We start from the raw sequence: 13,897 nt of genomic DNA on the forward strand, positions 1-13,897 counted from the left end.
CCGAAGGACAAAATTCCGAGTCGAGAGACTCAGGTTCCGCGAGAAACCTTTCTGCTTATTTCAAGAGCCTCCACGTGTTGTGGATAATCTGCCGACCACTGATCATGTGGAGTCCTTCTGGAAGGACATCTATGAACACTGTCAGCCATTCAACTTAGACACTCCAGCCCTAGCGCAGTTAGAATATTTTAGCAGAAAGCTTCGACAACCTGAGCTCAACGAACTGCCCAACCCGATAATCCCGGAGAAATTGTGGGTTCCAAGTTCTTTGCTGGCTCAGATGGGCTGAACACTTATTGGTGGAAAAAACTACCAAGCATCTGGCCAGAGTTCTCAACTTGTAGTGTTGACATGACAGTCCTTCTCGACCGCCAAAGCAAGACGATATTTGTTATAGAGATTTCAGCTCCTGATGAAACTAATATCGTCCGGAGAGAAAAAGCAAAACGGATAATTGAGGATACACTACAAAAACACACTTTTGTCTATTTTTCACTATATTTCTTTATTGTTGACCGGTTTCGGCTATTACACCATTTTCAAAACTAACTGATCAGTTCGAAAGTGTTTTTTTTTGCATGGGAAATTGATGAAACTACCGATATTACCTGTACATCACAACTTTCAATCGTTTTTAGATATGTCAAAGATGGTAGTGTGGTAAAACGTTTTATGGGTTTTCATGATGTTTCATCTGGGCGCACAGCTGACAATTTGTTTAATTTTTTAATTCGTACATGTGACACCTATAATTTTAGGCAAAAGTTAATTGCGCAAACCTATGATGGGGCTGCGGTCATGGCCGGTAATTTAAATGGTTTACAAACTAAAATAAAGTCCATAGCTCCTCATGCACTTTTTACGCATTGTCATGCCCATTCCCTATCTTTAGTATTAAGCAAAACGTGCAACAACAAACATTTTCGCGCCTCCGGCGGGCTTTTCTGTGTGTATATAGTCTTTATGACTTCAGCCTCCCCTGTTCTCCAATACGAAATGTTTCAAACAAGAATTGAAGAAAGCGACATCATCTACAAAATATATAATGTACTGCAATACAATCGAAAATGCACAAAGTGTTCAAGACCTACTTTATCAAAAACATAGTTTCTTTTAATTGAAAAAAAATGTCTTCATCATCGTGAAAATTTTATAGTTATAAAGCAGAAAATAACTAAAAATTAATGTTACTAAAATTGTACTCACCTAAAATTCAGATAACAATTCGTAAATTTATCAAATTTATTGTTATATATCAAAAGCCCTATATCTCAGAATCGGTGCGTCGCGTCGTAGGGGATAAGATGTGTTTATTGTTAAGGTTTGTTGCTGTACTACAACTTTTCATCCCGCAATAATGGAAGTTTTTTCCTATTGGGAACCATCGGAAAAAGTAGCAGAGAAAAGATTTTTGGAAAACTCAACTCCCAGTTATGTGCATTTACAGCTCAGCGAATGCATTGGATAATTTGTAGTTTAAATTAACCTCTACAAATTATTCAATATACACTTTCATAACCTGCCTTCTGCAGAAAATAAATTCGACATTTTCAGTTATTCTCTTGAAGGTCCCTTAGAAGGGAAAGTGGTCCAAAAATGTCATCTTAAGTGTTTTACATGCCCTACCAATGATTTATAGAAATCAATAAGTTTCCACTACGAATTTGATAAAATCCACAACGTCACTTCACTGAAGAGTGTGATAAAATCATATTTGTTAACATTTTCTGGGAAATTAGCCGCGTAATATAAACTTTTGGAAAGTTTGAATCAATCAGTAACATGTCTGTTCCATGAATTTTTGCCTATGAATGAAATGAATAATAAATAATAAATTGACTTCTTCAAAACAATCAAATCATTAAAAAAAAAGTCTTTTCCCGATTTTGAACCCTGAAAGAAATCATTGTTGTAAAGGATGTTCTCCGAGAACTCAGATCAATATTTCCATTCTCAACATATTTTTTTTAACTAACACAACATAATCGAAATTTTTGGGAGCAATCAAATCATAAAAATTGAAAGGAACTGACCGATACTTGATCAAAGTCCATATCAAAACTTACTATTACTAGTACTAAAATTATTAGCAAGTTCTAAGTAAGTTGATATTTGGTATAATACAGTAATTTCAGTGGTAGATTATGAAATGAAATGAAAAATAAAAGCAAATGAAATGAATATTATTGAAGGATATAACGTATAATAGTAATTCAAAAAGCCCATATATTTTCAATCATATTTCATAAAAGAAATATATTCTCCATATTTTGCCGTTTTATATGAGTTAAAACGCAACTATATAGAAGTACCCTCCAGAAACATATCATTAACACCCTAATATAAAGAGTGTTTTCTAATTACTTCGAAAAAAATGAAGAGCAAATTCAGGAGCTAGGTTTTTGAAATAAGTTCGTATAAATATAGGTCCGGAAATGCATTCCTCTAGTCTTAAGGGTATTGGATTTTTTTAACAAAATTACTCCTTTATTGAAATTGCAGATATTATTTTACCAATTCTGGAGGAATTTGTTATGTCCACTGATTAGAAATCAAATAAACCTTAATTGAATACAAATCAAAAACATTCAATTTTCAGCTGGGTAACATTTCTCAAAATAAAAATTTTAATATGTTGATTTATTTTTGTAGCTCTCTCTCTCTCTTCTCTCTATTCTTCAGAACAAAACATAAAAATCACTTCACTGAACAATATTGAAATTAGATATATTTACAGAAACTCTTGAAAATGATTACAAACAAAAACAAAATTCTATGAAAATTTTAGCGCCCTCATTTTCCACCGCAATTAGAAAACATCCCGTATGAAAGTGATAAACATGAATTATTTGTTTTCACTCCTTCAAGTGGCATGTTCTTATTGTCTAAAATGTCCTAAGATTTCGTTAATTATGTATCTATTAATACAATTTCTCTCTTCAATCTCAATTTTATGAGAACATTTTTTCAACCTACAAATGACATCATAATTTGCTAGTATTATCTCCCTTCAACCCATTGTCTAATTATTTTCCAGATAAACAAAGTATTCCACCTATATATTTAAATTTTGCTACATCAGTCAGCTCGTTGATGAATAGAGAGCTAAAAATTTATCAAAATATACATTCAAAACATTTTTAGGACATTTTGTTAGAGAACTCAATACTAATGTTTCTTGGGTTTATAACCTTTCATAATCTGAGAAAATAAAAGCCAAATCAATAGTAAATCTGCTAACGTGTAATAAAGGGCAAACTGAAAAGTACACCTCGAAAAGTTACTGCGTAATATAAAACACTGAAAAGTCATATTAGTCAGTAACTTGTCGTATTCATAAATTTTGCCTACAAATTGAAAAAATCTATTGAAAAAGTTAAATATCGATGATCAGCTTTCTCAAATATTTAGATTTAGCTTTCTTCACAGGTCAACGTTTGGGATAACAATCATTTTCCGTTTTCGAAATTCGTAATAAAACTCTTACTACAAACTACGATAGCACTAATTCCTGTTGACACTGTGGTTATAAACCCAAAGAAAAAGTAAAAAAATTCAAGACCTCATTCATCAGATTCCAATCCCAAAAAGTACTGAAGTCACAATATACCTCCAACCAATATACTTCCTGTGTGTGGCAACAATTGCAGATAACGATAAGTGAAGCTCATTTCTACAAAAGTCTTCTAAGTTAATAAAAAGTTCTAAACTTACTAGCGCTCAATCATCTCCGTCCGACTCCAAAGAATACAAAAGTTTTATGATCTTGCTTGGATTCATCCATTTATTCAATCAAGCGAACTTTGGGGATTCAAAACAATCTTATTGGGGAAATTCGAACGAATCAATCAGAGTGAAATGAAAAATAACTTCGACTGTGATGAAATATCATCATTGTTTAAAAACTTACCCAAACTGTTCTGCTTCAATCACAACGGACAAGGTATCTGCAATAAAAAATATCATTATTTGTTAATTGCCTCGAAGGAGTTATTTTTTTATTATAATATACAGTGTGTATCACTTCTTATGGAAACACCCCCATATCTTCCGTAATAATCGAGGTAGAATGATGCAAATCTCAGTACTGATGGAAATGCTCAAAATGCACCTATCACCTGAATGGAGTTGGCCAAAGTGTTATACACTGTCTGTCACATGCGATGGAACAATCCATTTCACGGTAAAACACACTAGGGGGCAAAATATGCTCCAAATTTCTTCAGATTCGTAATGAGGCCTACCAACTCACTACAAATACACTTTTTTCCTGGAAAAATTTCAGTCCTGAAAAATCCGAATTTGTCTCACTTCTCATGAAAACACCCCCGTATCTTCCGAAATTATAGAAATCGATGGTTTTGACATGTAGTGTATTTGTAGTGAGTTGGTAGTCCTCATCACGAATTTGAAGGAATTTTGAGCCTCTTTTGCCCCCTACTATGTTTTTTCCGTATAAATAGGTTGTTCCATCGCGAGTAGCGGACAGCTCCATCCAGGTGGTAGGTGCATTTCAAGCATTTTCATGAGTTCTGAGAGTTTCATCGTTCTACCTCGATTTTTTTTTTCAAACTAACCTAAATTTGGTTAGCTAAACGCGCATCGAGAGACAGTATTTTTGTTCTGGTGAGAGAAACGTATTTTCAATAGATTCATCTCTATAAGTTTGATGTTCACAGAAACAATTAATACTCCAAAGAACACATAGATTGAAGAAATTCGCAACCTGAGCTCACGAACATTATTCCAAGAAAACGCCCTTGCACTCGATCACATTCCGATGCGACTTCGACACAATTATCGTTTCCGGGCATGAATTTCTAGATTGGGGTAGTCCCCGAACGCCGTGAATATATCCCAGATGAATACTTTCGCCGCTTTCTTGAACATTAACTTGAAAAAGTGAAATCCAATCCCATATTATTTTTCGTCTGGACCAGAGCAATGCAAAATTTTATGCCATAACCCAATATTCGATTTTTCACGCTTGCAACATCTCAAGACTTGATGCCCTCACTATCTACTGATTGATTTGAGTGGCACGATAAAATCAAACACTTAACTTTGAATTCAACTCTCCGAAATGAGTTGCAAACTATATCTCTGGAAAATCTGGGGTTCGTTTGATAAATTAAATTTCATATCAAAAAGCAAAAATGTATCGTTTCAACCTACAACTTTGAGGTCAGAAAATACAATCTGAAAGTAGGAATGAAAAATTCCATGTATTAACACTCCGACAGAAAGCAAAATTATTGTAATGATTGAATCGAAAGGAAATAGGGGAAGGTGGGGGAATGGCGCAAATTTACAAATTTTTATCGAAAATCTTAGATGAGGTTAATGATAATTTATTTCATGTATATTGGTTAATAAAAAAAAATTCTAGAAAGTACAGAAATCTTCATGGTCCATCTCACCGGATTGGATTCAATACAAGTATTCAATTAGGGCGAAAATTGGTCGGTGTATTGTTGAACTATTATATATATATATATATATATATATATATATATATATATATATATATATATATATATATATATATATATATAATCACTTAATTATATCTACGCTTAGCGTGTTGGTTTGGTGTGAATTCGTTCGAAATGGCAGAAATCTTTGCAAAGCTCAAAAGGAAACGCGGTTCAGTGAAATAAAAGCAACTTGTTTGGTAGAATATCTGAACTCGGTAAAGGTTACGTTACAATCGAACAATCCGATTGAAGATCGGATCATATTATAATTCCAGGATCGGTTTCAGAATTTTCAACAACTTTCCACAGAATTTGAAGAGATTCAAATTGAAATTGAATGTTTGTGTGATGAAGACGATTTAGAAAATCAATATATAGGACGCTAAGAATTCACTGCAATAATTTCTTCAAATACAGCGGAGGGAAAAGTTATTTCAAACAATTTGAATCCGAAACTTTCTGTTACTCAACAAACGAGCTCTGTTCGTACGCAAGATGTTTCCCTCGAAAACATTAAATTACCTGATATAAAATTGATAAAATTCAATGGTAAATTTGATAATTGGCTCGAATTCAAAAACACTTATGAGTCACTGATTCACAAAAGTACGTCTATCAATGACATTCAAAAGTTCCACTACTTAAGAGCATCGCTTGAAGGTGACGCACTCAAAATTATTCAGTCCTTAGAATTTTCTGCCAACAATTACATTACAGCTTGGGACTTGATTTGTAACAGATTCAATAATTCTCGGTTATTGGTTGATAATCACGTTAAAGCACTTTTTATTTAGAACCACTTACAAAAGAATTGTCCACTGGCTTGAGAAATATCATTGATACTGTGTCAAAACATTTGAGAGCATTAGAAACCTCAAAACAACCTGTAAGTCATTGGGATACTTTAACAATATTTATAATTACATCAAAATTAAATAAATCAACAGTACGTGAGTGGGAAAAACAGAAAAATTCTAAGGAACTGCCTAAATTAAACGATCCCAAAGAGTTTTTGAGAAAAAAGGCTGATTATCTAGAAACCATTGAAACTAATCATAATAGCAGCAAATGTATGACAGTAAACAAAGAAGTCCAACGAGGTTTCAAACAAATGTAATTGTTAACATCAAACCCTAAGTGTAATCTTTGCAGGCAAGGACATTTAATTTATAAATGTCATCAATTTTTAAAATTGTCAGTACCAGACAGAATTCAAAAGGTTGTTGATCTCAAACTAAATAATTGTTTATGCACTGGGCACAGTAGTACTGAATGCAAATCTGGAAGATGCAAGCTTTGTAATAACAAACATAGTTCTTTGCTTCACATTGATAAACCTACTTCATCAGAAGTCACGTTAACTAGCCAGGTAAATAATCATTGTGTACTATTATCCACTGCTTTAATATCAGTTGTCGATTCGACAGGTCACTGTCACACTACCAAAGCAATTCTGGACTCCGGTTCCCAATCTCATTTTATATCTCAAACTTTATGCAAAAAACTGAAACTCAGACAGATTAGTAGTAATATATCCCTAGTAGGTATCAACAATATATCATCCACCCTGAAATCAAAATGCGATGTTGTGATCAAATCTCTAAACTGCAATTTTTCAACTTCTATGTCTTATTTCGTATTACCAGCCATTACTGATGAATTACTTTTAACAAAAATTGATATAAGGTCTTGGAACATTCCACCTGAACTTGATTTGGCTGATCCACACTTTAACGAACCTGGTAAAATAGATATATTAATAGGTGCTGGATTATTTTGGAACATTTTACTTCAACAAAAAATGAATCTAGGTTTATATTTTCCAGTTCTTCAAAATACCTATTTCGGTTGGATAGTATCAGGATCAATTATCGAATCAAATCAAATCAAACTTTCGAATCAAACTTTATTCATCCATTCCAAGTTCAAAGATTCACTGCCAATTCTCAAAATGTTCCGATCTTAGTGCAGATTTAGAAAAATTTTGGGAAATCGAAGAAATAAAATCGATAGCTCTCCCACAGTTATCTTTAGATGATCAGATTTGCCAAAAACATTTCGTGGACAATTTTTCTAGAACTCCCGAGGAAAGGTTTATCGTTAGAATGCCACTGAAATTTCCAACTTCGTACTTGGGCAAGTCGAAAGATCTAGCAATGAAGCGTTTCTTAGCTCTAGAAAAAAGGCTTGAAGCAAATCTCGAATTGAAATCACAGTATCATGAATTTATGCAAGAATACTTACAGTTAGGCCATATGTCGTTCAATTCTGAGGATCAGTCGAAACACTCGTTCTTGTTACCCCATCACGGAGTTATTAGAAATGACAGTTTAACTACCAAATTACGGGTTGTTTTCGATGGCTCAAGTAAATCAGATTCTGGATGGTCACTCAATGACCTTCAATATAAAGGGGCACCCATACAAAATGAAATTTTTTCTATATTGTTGAGATTTCGCCAGCACAGCTTTGTGGTATCAGCAGATATCGCAAAAATGTACAGACAGATTTTCATACACCTTGATGATAGACCACTCCAACAAATAATCTGGAGAAATAATCCCAAAGAAGAACTTTCCATGTTCCTACTAAATACTGTAACATATGGAACTAAATCTGCTCCTTACCTTGCTATTAGATGTATTAAACAATTAGCTTATGAAGTTGCCAATCAATTTCCTATTTCATCAAAAATTATTTTAATGAATTTTATGTAGACGACCTTCTGACATAGTACAAGCTTGCGCGAACCAACATATAGTGTGGCATTTTATACCACCTAATTCTCCTCACTTCGGAGGGCTCTGGGAGTCAGGGGTTAAATCGACAAAACATCATCTACTTCGCGTAATAGGGGAAACTAAACTGACATTTTTTACAATATTGGTTCAAGTGGAAGCTATTTTAAATTCTCGTCCTATGTATCCTTTGTCCTCTGACCCAAACGACATTCAGCCCCTGAGTCCTGCTCACTTTCTCATTGGAAAACCACTATTCACCGCACCAGATCCGAATATATTGGTCATTCCCATGAACCAGCTGTCCAGATATCAATTACTTCAGCAGCTTCGGCAGAATTTTTGGCGTCGCTGGTCACGAGATTATTTGTCGCACTTGCAGCAGAAAAATAAGTGGAATACACAGTCTCAGACCGTGTGTTAATCAAACAAGATAACTTACCACCACGAAATTGGCTTCTAGGCAGAATTGTCGAACTGCATCCAGGAGATGACGGCATCGCTAGAGTCGCAACTGTACGAACCCACAACGGCATCATGAAGCGAGCCATATCACGACTTTGTCAGTTACCAGTGCATGTGAATAGTGACTCATAATGACTTAAGCTAACAAACATTTTGTTTTGTTCTTTTTTTTCTTTCAAAAAATTTGTTTATCCTATTGCCCCATTGTTATTTAAATAATTATGTTGTTGAACTCACAGTTCAAGGTGGCAGTATATTCACGAATTTCTTTATTTTTATTAAATTTTGTAAGTCCGGCAACAACGCCACCGACAGTGTGTTGGTACGAAGTGACGCTAGGGCGACGTAACAGAATTAATTTGAATGTCGAGTGTAATACAGTGTAGTTTAGTCATGCATTCGTTTTATTCAATCAAAATTCTCAATTGAATCAGCTCAGATTATACAGTCCACTCTATTGAAGAGTACATCACAAGTACAGAAATCTTCATACTGAATGTAACAATTTTACATTTAGATATATTCAAATGGAGGCGATTCTTGAGACACCAATTTTGTAGAAGATCAATCTCCTTTTGCATAATGTTACAATCAACTAAACTGTTTATATTTCAAGATTTTTCAAGATTTATTTATTTGTAGGTCATCATTTTTACAGTTTTTGCAGTTATATTTACAGTTAATATTTCCCTCAGTGTGAGGATGGATGCACCTAAGTAACTAAAGTACTTGTGTTGTGCTTTCCATCTACCACTCAGGGTATTCAATTATATACAATTGACTGTCTTATACCTATATCTATATACATACGCTTCAATATAGTTAATTGATTTACAGAATTGATGAACATTAGGAATGATGAAGAGCTTGCTGAACATTGTTTATATTTAGCCGAATAAATCGAGAAGTTCGGTATTGGACATAATGAACGTTTTGATGGATTTTTTGAATGTATTGAGATTGGAATTGTTTCTTATGTTAGCTGGCAGAAGATTGAATAATTTTGGGCCGTGATAGAAAATACATCTCTGTGTGTGACTTTTATTAAATGTTGGTATGTTTATGGAAGAGCTAGTAACGAATCTTGTTTGTTTTTCTTTGTTTGTTAATTGAAGTGTGAGTTTGTTTGTGTACACCCAAAGTAAACATTGGTGGATATAAAGTTCTCTTGTTTTCAGTAACTGCGTTTCCTTATATAAACATTTGGTAGAGTATATTTTAGGTTTCTTGAATAGTATTTTCAAGATTGTATTTTGAGATATTTGGAGGGTATTGATGGAATTGTTAAATGTACCACCCCAGGCAGCAATACAGTATCTTATTACAGATTCTGCTAAAGACTGGTATATGGTGATCAAATTTTTGTATCCCAGAATATTTCTCAATTCATAGAAATTTTTTGTTAAAAGTCTGAACCGTTTAACAACATAGTTTATGTGGTCATCCCACCTCATATGCCGATCCACTATAACTCCCAGATACTTAATCATTTTCGTTATTTCTATAACAGCACAATTGCAATTTGTTGTATTAGTACACTCTCTGTCATGTATATGGATTATGTTATTTCCAGGTTGATCATTCTGTAATAGGGTGAATGTAATAAATTTAGTTTTTTTCACATTCAGACTCAGAAGGTTGTGATTAAGCCATATCTGGATATCTTTCAGTCCTTTTTCTGATTTTTCAAATGCCTCCTTCCAATTACTACCTGTGAATATGAGTGCTGTATCGTCCGCATATGATATGAGATGACCCCCAAAATTGTTGATGAAACAGATACTATTAATGTAAACAAGAAAGAGTATGGGACCTAAAACTGTTCCCTGTGGTACTCCTGTTTTCACTTTCATTGCTTCACTCAGACTATTATCAACTTTGACCTTTTGTGTCCTATGTGATAGATAGTCTTCCAAAATATTATATGTTGGGCCACGTATACCATACCCATGTAATTTTTTTAATAACATGTCGTGATCAACAGTGTCAAATGCCTTAGCTAGGTCTAGAAATATAGCTAAACATTTTTCTGATCTATCCAATGCTCCAATTATTTTTTGTACGCAATCTAGTACTGCTTTTTCGGTATTGGAGTTGCTAATGAAACCGAACTGTCTGTCTGTTAGTATTTTTTTTGCATTGAGGTAATTTATAAGTCTACTTTTCAAGGATTGTTCAAATATTTTAGCAAAATTATTGATAACCGATATTGGTCTATAGTTTCCAATGTCATCACGCTTACCTGATTTATATATGGGGGTAACGATTGACTCTTTGAATTGGTGTGGTAATTTACCATTTTTATATATCAAATTCATTATGTGAGTTAAAGGAGATATAACGAATAAATGAATATTCTTTATGAGTTTCGAGGAAATGCCATCAGGACCAGATGAACAGTTGGTTTTTAGTTTGAATATAATTTCAATCAGCTCATTTTGTGTTACTGGTTTCAGAAACATGGATTCTTGTTGCATGGTGTTTTTGAGGAAATGATCAGGTAAGTTTCCTGTTTTTTTAATGTTTTTTGCCATTTCAGTTCCTATGTTAGTGAAGTAATTGTTAAAATTAGTAGGATTATCTTTTTTATCAGAGATTGGTTTTTCGTTTTGATTTTTGAACGTTATATTACCGACTTTTGTTTTTATTGATGAGTTTTTTCCAGTAATTTCATTAACAAGTTCCCACGTTTTTTTACAATTTCCATTTATTGTACTTAATCTATTTTTATAATATTGATTTTTTGTTAACTTTATAATATTATTCAATCGATTTCTGTATGATTTATATTCATTTTCCCTTTCTGAGGTATATTTAACTAATAATTTCTTTTTCAGGTGATCCCGTTGCCGTATTGCGCTAATCAGGTCAGCAGTGATCCATGGTTTGATTTTTTTATATTTTTTATTTTGAGTATTGTATAAATATGACGCTGCTCTCAAATGAAATTCAAGTTTTTCAATAAATTTGTCATAACAAACCTGTATTTCATTAATCCTTATCACTTCTTCCCATTTTTCCACTTTTAATGATTTGTGTAATTTATTGAAATTTATATTTTTTGCAAATGTATTTGATTCATTTTCATTTTCAGAAGGTGACTTTATTGTTCCTGATATTTCCAAGTATACTGGGTAGTGGTCGGTGATATCGATTTTGAATAATGCCGGGCTCAATAGTATGTTATGGTTCGCATTATTTTTACGAACGAAAATATGATCTATTATGCTTTGTGTATGAGACGTAACCCTGGTTGGCTTATTGATATAGGAGAAGTAACCATTTTCAGCAAGGATGTTGAGGTATTCATTAACAGAACCGGAATTTTTATCCATCAAATTAATGTTTATGTCACCTATAAATATGTCAATATTATTTTTTTTCAAATCATAGATGTAGTTTTTATGTCGTTCAGATAAATTTGTGTATCAATGGAGGGTAATTTATAAGATGCTGTTATTCCAATCTCAATACCATCAATAGTCGATGAAATTTGTATTAATTTGGTTTCAGTTAGTGACATTATTTCCACATCAGCAATAATATAATCCTTGATGTATACCAATAGACCATCATTCTGATTTACCTTTGAATTGTTGTAATATGCTGAATAACCTGGTATTGAATAATCACTTACCGACTCGACATTCCATGTTTCCGATATAATTATTATGTCCATATGCTTATTCACCTCTTCTAGATAAATAAGGAGTTCATCAAAATTTTTGTTAATGCTTCTGATATTAAAATGAATAACGGCCAACGCACTCTTCATATTCCCTTTTCCATCAAAAAACACCCGAAAATCATGATATTCTTGTGTTTCAATTTCCTTCTGATTATCTAAAATATCTAAAAATTCTATCATTCTGTATTGAATACTCAAAATGAAACTGAAATATAGTATTCGAGTAGAGACGTGTGTGTATATAGTAATAATTGAATAATCTAATATTATTCGAAATGAAGATAAAAAATAACCTAACAATAATGTACATAAAACAAAATATAGTTTCTTGGTAGGCTAATGAAAATAACATTGTTCGAAATCTCCTAAGTTCCTGTTGATAAAGTGTGATTACTTATCTTATTACTTTCTATAAAGAAATTTAGGCTACTGATTATTGAATAACATTTTGGTTATTCTAAGGAAATCACAGGAAGTGTATTATTTAGTTTCATTTTCTTCTGCACCAAATAATTTATCAAAATCCTCATAAGACTTTAAAATACATATTTTATTATTATAATTGACAAAAATTTGTCCTTCGTAGGTCCACACGTTTTGCAATGACGTTTTTTCAATAGCTTTATTAAAAATGTTCAACCTAATATTTGTTAAATCTTCCCTTACAACGATTCCGGTTCCTTTCAAAAACTTTTTCTTGTCATAAATTATTTGCTTCATCCCATGGGTTCCAAGTCTCATAAAAACTCCTCTTGTTTTTCCTCGGGTTTCTGATTTTTTTTCCAACTCTATAACATAATTCTATATCCGAATTACTTATCTCAATTGCCATTTTCGTATTGAAAAGTTTGATTATGCCTTCTCTCAAATTTTCTCCATCAGTTTCCTGGTAAGATTCGTAGGCTGTTTTTCTTCATGCTTTGTTCCATATTGTCAAGTTTTTTATGTATCACTGAATTTTCATTAATTATTTTTCTTGTAGTACCTTCAAGATTTTTTATTTGGTTTTCAAAGTGTTGTTTTACCTCTTTCATTTCGGTTTTTAGTTCGCTGACTTTTTCTTCTAACATTGAGAGTTTTTTATCAATGGATAACGTGACCGCCTGGGCTACACTATCAGTAATTGTTTTTATAAATGTCTGGTCTCTCAGGAACTTCGACATGGCATTATTTACTGCATATTTATTTCATCAACAACATCTCGCGTAAGAACCATTTTCTTAGATTGCACTTTTCACCAGGGTGTGATACTACTTCCTTTCTACAAGTACACAACTTTTCAAATTTTTTTATCTTGATTTACACACAATTTGTAATGATATTGTAGGAGCAATCGAACACACGACTATTCACAACATACCATGTTGCCACATGTATACATATACATATACATATAGATGTATATAGTTTCAAATCATCAGCAAACATTAATTTATTGCAAGTTATTGAGTTGCACAGATCATTAATAAATAGTAAAAACATTAAGGGACGAATATTGGATCCTTGCGAGCCTCCGCTGGTTGCTAAAT

The 13,897-nt window shown here is 32.9% G+C and overlaps 1 long non-coding RNA gene across 1 annotated transcript; it reads left to right on the forward strand.

Moving 5' to 3' along the window:
* Window positions 1-11,017: 11,017 nt before the first annotated feature.
* Window positions 11,018-12,443, forward strand: LOC141481749 (uncharacterized). The gene is made up of 3 exons (XR_012465146.1): window positions 11,018-11,180; window positions 11,518-11,547; window positions 11,775-12,443. It is a non-coding gene; the product is annotated as an uncharacterized lncRNA (long non-coding RNA).
* The last annotated feature ends 1,454 nt before the right edge of the window (window positions 12,444-13,897 follow it).

The sequence above is a fragment of the Leptinotarsa decemlineata genome, unplaced genomic scaffold, assembly GCF_025532065.1.
Source record: "Leptinotarsa decemlineata unplaced genomic scaffold, Ldec_3_MD MMD2_tig00000505_RagTag_RagTag, whole genome shotgun sequence".
NCBI classification, from domain to species: domain Eukaryota; kingdom Metazoa; phylum Arthropoda; class Insecta; order Coleoptera; family Chrysomelidae; genus Leptinotarsa; species Leptinotarsa decemlineata.